Consider the following 6,000-nt stretch of genomic DNA (forward strand, 5'->3'; position numbering starts at 1 on the left):
CTCCATCATCCTCCAAATCCCACCAACATCAGCCGTCTCAGAGCACAACTGGTCCTTGTTTGGGAACACACACACCAAAGCACGCAACAGGCTGACTAATGCAAGGATTGAAAAAATTGGTGGCAATCTGGGCAAATTTGAGGCTTTTTGAGCCTGACAACGAGCCATCCTCAACATGGTTGGAAAGTGAAAGTGAAGATGAGCCCTCTCAGTCTGATGTTCAAGTGGTGGACATTGAGGAGGTCCAGGGAGAGGACATGGAAGCATGAGAGGAAGACAACCAAAGCTTTTGTTTTTTACAGATGAATGTTGAAAACATTTTTGGGGGATGCTATAGATCATTGGGGATCATTCAATGTTCCCTTTCATTTGTTGTTCAGTGAAATCATTCCATGTGAAGAGTCAACTCATTTAATTAAAGTTCAATTCCTAAACTAAAAAAAAAAAATCTATTGGAAGGATTTAATCACTTGCAATTATGTCTACCTATGATAATGTAAAAAGTTTATGTTTCTGTTTCCATATGATATGGTAAATACAGTGGGTCAAAAAAGTATTTAGTCAGCCACCAATTGTGCAAGTTCTCCCACTTAAAAAGATGAGAGAGGCCTGTAATTTTCATCATGGGTACACTTCAACTATGACAGACAAAATTAGAAAAAAAATCCAGAAAATCACATTGAAGGAGTGGCTTCGTAAGAAGCATTTCAAGGTCCTGGAGTGGCCTTGCCAGTCTCCAGATCTCAACCCCATAGAAAATCTTTGGATGGAGTTGAAAGTCTGTGTTGCCCAGCCCCAAAACATCACGGCTCTAGAGGAGACCTGCATGGAGGAATGGGCCAAAATACCAGCATCAGTGTGTGAAAACCTTGTGAAGACTTACAGAAAATGGTTGACCTCTGTCATTGCCAACAAAGGGTATATAACAAAGTATTGAGATAAACTTTTGTTGACCAAATACTTATTTTCCACCATAATTTGCAAATATATTCATTAAAAATCCTACAATGTGATTTTCTGGATTTTTTTTCTCATTTTGTGTACCTATGATGAAAATTACAGGCCTCTCTCATCTTTTTAAGTGGGAGAACTTGCACAATTGGTGGCTGACTAAATACTTTTTTGCCCCACTGTATCTCCTAACTCTTTTGGAAATACATTACGTGTACTTTACACCCCAGAGTGAAAGAAACACAGATACACTCACTTCCTTGAGCTTGGAAAACATGATAATAACTGTGGGAAGGATAATGGTTTTACCCTAAATAGATGTCGGCACAATACAGAAGGCTTCATGGAAGTAGGGTTAGAATTGATCGTGACTTAGTCTGTCCATCAACATCTTGACCTTATCAGCCATTGGTCCTCAGACTGTGCTCAGAGTAGTGCTATTAAGCCAGACCTGTCTATTCTCTTGTAGAAGCCCAAAACCTCCCCCCTCCAGCTCCGATGGCTGGTCTGAAAACAGATCAGGATCAATGTCTCCACATGAAACACCCGTCTCCCCAAACCACCAGCGGAACCCAGGCGATCCCACTCCACTACTGTGTGGAATCACAATGTTGTGGCAGAAAGCAGAGGCAGATGTTTTTTATACACTTGTGTTGTCTGGAGGGAATGCAGCTCAGGCATTATAGGCCCCTGCGCTGTCTCTATCTCTCTCTCTCTCTCTCTCTCTCTCTCTCTCTCTCTCTCTCTCTCTCTCTCTCTCTCTCTCTCTCTCTCTCTCTTTCTCTCGTCTCTCTCTTCCCTCTTTCCCTCTCTCTCTATCTCTCTCTCTCTCTCTCTCTCTCTCTCTCTCTCTCTCTCTCTCTCTCTCTCTCTCTCTCTCTCTCTCTCTCTCTCTCTCTCTCTCTCTCTCTCTCTCTCTCTCTCTCTCTCTCTCTCTCTCTCTCTCTCTTTCTCTCGTCTGTCTCTCCCATGTTCACTGTCTCTCTCTACTCTCTATCTGACTCTTTTTTCTTTCTCATACTCTCATACTCTCTTAATTTTTCCTTATTAATATTTTCTTATTTTATAGTATTTATCTCTTCCATCCTCTCCACATCTTTAAAAAAAAATCTCACTCTGTCCTTCTCAATTCCAAGGAGTGCCTCCTTGCCAAAACCCATGCTGTGCTTCGCGTCCTCTGTCCATGAGTGCACACAAGTGCATGCGCACACAAACATGCACACACGCGCACACACACACACACACACACACACACACACACACACACACACACACACACACACACACACACACACACACACACACACACACACACACACACACACACACACACACACACACACACACACACACACACACACACACACACACACACACACACACACACAGGTGTTTGCCAACACCAGACAGAGAGCCCGAGAGGCCCCACTCACACTCCAACATCAATAATACAACTCAAGCTTTCCCCCTGCTTCTAAAAACAGATATTCTTTTTTGTTGAATATTTCATTCCCCCCTCTTCTTCTCTCTTTTATCTACTTTACGGAGGAGAAAGAGGGGCTTTTAGGGAGGCCAGGTTGAAGAAACAACAATCTCACAAATGGATGCAACCACCCACCCCGACCTCCCTCCTCAAATGTACCCTCCCTCTATGTTCCCCAAATAATCCATGCTCTGCACGTCCAAAGTCTAGCTGGCTTCTCCCATGTCCTTCAGTCCATCCATCTCATCTCCACTTTCCCAGTATCTCTCCATATGCCCAGTCAATGTGTGTTGGATGCTGTCAAAACAAATGAATTGAAATTTTATTGGTCACATACATATGGTTAGCAGATGTTATTGCGAGTGTAGCGAAATGCTTGTGCTTCTAGTTCCGACAGTGCAGTAATATCAAACAAGTAATCTAACAATTCCACAACAGCTACCTTATACACACAATTCTAAGTAAATGAATGGAATAAGAATATATACTGTATATATAAATATATGGATGAGCAATGACAGAGCGGCATAGGCAAGATGCAATAGACGGTATAAAATACAGTACAGTTGAAGTCGGAAGTTTACCTTAGCCAAATACATTTCACAATTCCTGACATTTAATCGTAATAACAATTCCCTGTCTGAGGTCAGTTAGGATCACAACTTTATTTTAACAATGTGAAATGTCAGAATAATAGTAGAGAGAATTATTTCTTTCAGCTTTTATTTATTTTATTACATTCCCAGTGGGTCAGAAGTTTACATACACTCAATTAGTATTTGGTAGCATTGCCTTTAAATTGTTGAACTTGGGTCAAATGTTTCGGGTAGCCTTCCACAAGCTTCCCACAATAAGTTTGGTGAATTTTGGCCCATTTCTCCTTACAGAGCTGGTGTAACTGAGTCAGGTTTGTAGGCCTCCTTGCACGCACACGCTTTTTCAGTTCTGCCCACACATTTTTATGGGATTGAGGTCAGGGCGTTGTGATGTCCACTCCAATACCTTGACTTTGTTGTCCTTAAGCCATTTTGTTACAACTTTGAAAGTATGGTTGGGGTCTTTTTTCCATTTGGAAGATCCATTTGAGACTAAGCTTTAACTTTCTGACTGATGTCTTGAGATGTTGCTTCAATAAATCCACATAATTTTACTTCCTCATGATACCATCTATTTTGTGAAGTGCACCAGTCCCTCCTGCAGCAAAGCACACTCACAACATGATGCTGCCACCCCCGTGCATCACGGTTGGGATGGTGTTCTTCGGCTTGCAAGCCTCCCCCTTTTTCCTCCAAACATAACGATTGTCATTATGGCCAAACAGTTCTATTTTTGTTTCATCAGACCAGAGGATATTTCTCAAAAAAGTACAATCTTTGTCCCCATGTGCAGTTGCAAGTCTGGTGCTGGGCTCAGTAATGACAGGGTGTAATTAGTTGACTGAATGCTGGGCTCAGTAATGACAGGGTGTAATTAGTTGACTGAATGCTGGGCTCAGTAATGACAGGGTGTAATTAGTTGACTGAATGCTGGGCTCAGTAATGACAGGGTGTAATTAGTTGACTGAATGCTGGGCTCAGTAATGACAGTGTCACGTCTAATCAAGGTGGGTGGAATCAGGCGCAGAGAGCAAATAGCGATATGACAGTTTATTCTCCGGTGAACAAGAAACACGGTCAACCCAACACACACAGGGTGAACAATCCAACACAGGATAAAGACGAACCGGAGAATATGAACACAAGATACATCGACTGACATGAATAACAAATAAACAATCCCGCACAAAACACGGGCGGGACAACCTACTACATATACAGACACTAATTAACTAAACAACACACAGGTGAAACCAATCAGACAAAACCAACAGATACACTAAAAGGGATCGGTAGTGGCTAGTAGGACGGTGACGACGACCGCCGAGCACCACCCGAACAGGCAGGAGAGCCAACCTTAGCGGAAGTCGTGACAGACAGGGTGTAATTAGTTGACTGAATGCTGGGCTCAGTAATGACAGGGTGTAATTAGTTGACTGAATGCTGAGCTTAACACACTTTCTTTCTATAGTTGGATTTACCCGCAGACAGTATCTGCACATTTTCGTTTCATGTGATTCGTTGTGAGTGTATGTCACCCTCGAATCTGGTTAATTCTTTGTGAGCTGTGACTCACATTAGGTGTTAAAGAAATGAAGCTTTACTGTCACATTTTTCAGCCAATTTATTCTCCATATCTATCGTCTTTACTCTCGCTGGGGTCCATTTTATTTAGACCACACACTCACAATGGTGGAGCACTTTGCATCATCAGGGTTTTTCTTTCCACAAAAGACCAATATTCCATTTGACCTCTCCATGACCTTTCCACTTCCATAATAGTTTCTCAACCAGGACACTTCATGTTTTTCAATGTGAGTGGACTCTCATTCATCATCAAGAGAGGCATAATATAGACTGAGTGGAAATTGCAGTGTAAGTGTTTAAGGAGGGGATGATGTCTATGGAAAGCACACTCATTCGTGCGTCACATGGTCATTCATTCCATATCAGCAATTCACTGGGTAAAAATAGTCTCGGCCTTTTATGTGGAGGCTTTTAGGGTTGTTGGGTCCATCTCACCTATCTTTGCTGAGAGTGCTTTGCTGAGAGTTGAAGGCTGTATTTAAGCAGTATTTAAGATTTTTTCATTCAATATTCCAAAGGCTGACTGTGAGAGGGCTGTCCCCTCAGTACTGCACCACCCTGGACAGTGACACCAGAGGAGGCAGGCCAACCCTCAACCGAGTTCAACCTGAAACCGCCATACTACAGAGCCCAAGGAGGAACCCCCACTATTACCTTATAGGCTGACTGTATTTGACTATGTTTGTCTTGTTGCGTCTAACATTCCAACCCCAGTAGAATAAGCAAAGCAACATTAGTACACAGTGTTCTCCAGATATAGCTGTTTATTATTTTATTCTGTTTGCTTATTTGATCCCAAAGGTGCAGTATAATGATGTTTGGAGAAGGGATTAAAGTACTGTTGAGATGATTCTCTCCTGTTTACCATGTCTGTCATAATGGGACGCAGGCTCAGACAGCGGGTTCCTCAGACAACGGGTTCCTCAGACAGCGGGTTCCTCAGACAGCGGGTTCCTCAGACAACGGGTTCCTCAGACAGCGGGTTCCTCAGACAGCGGGTTCCCCAGACAGCGGGTTCCTCAGACAACGGGTTCCTCAGACAACGGGTTCCTCAGACAACGGGTTCGGTTTAGGGGCTTTACCTGGACATGCTAATATGATACAATAGTCCTTCTCTAATTAGGATTAATGTGATCAAGTGATCAAATAAGACAAAACTAGTGAACATATGAATATACATATGTTTTTCAAATTAGAATTCAAGGTTACAGTGGAATCAGAAAAATCATGTTGAAAGTGTGAGGAAATTGGTAACATAAAAAAAATGCAGAGTCAGGTACAGGACACAGTTCTGAGTAATCATCCAAAATTTACTCCAAAATAAGTAAGATTCCAACAAGGAACAAATACAATAATCCCAAGCACTAACAACGAGAACCCACA

This window comes from Oncorhynchus masou, chromosome 14 (genome assembly GCF_036934945.1).
Source record: "Oncorhynchus masou masou isolate Uvic2021 chromosome 14, UVic_Omas_1.1, whole genome shotgun sequence".
Classification (NCBI taxonomy): Eukaryota; Metazoa; Chordata; class Actinopteri; order Salmoniformes; family Salmonidae; genus Oncorhynchus; species Oncorhynchus masou.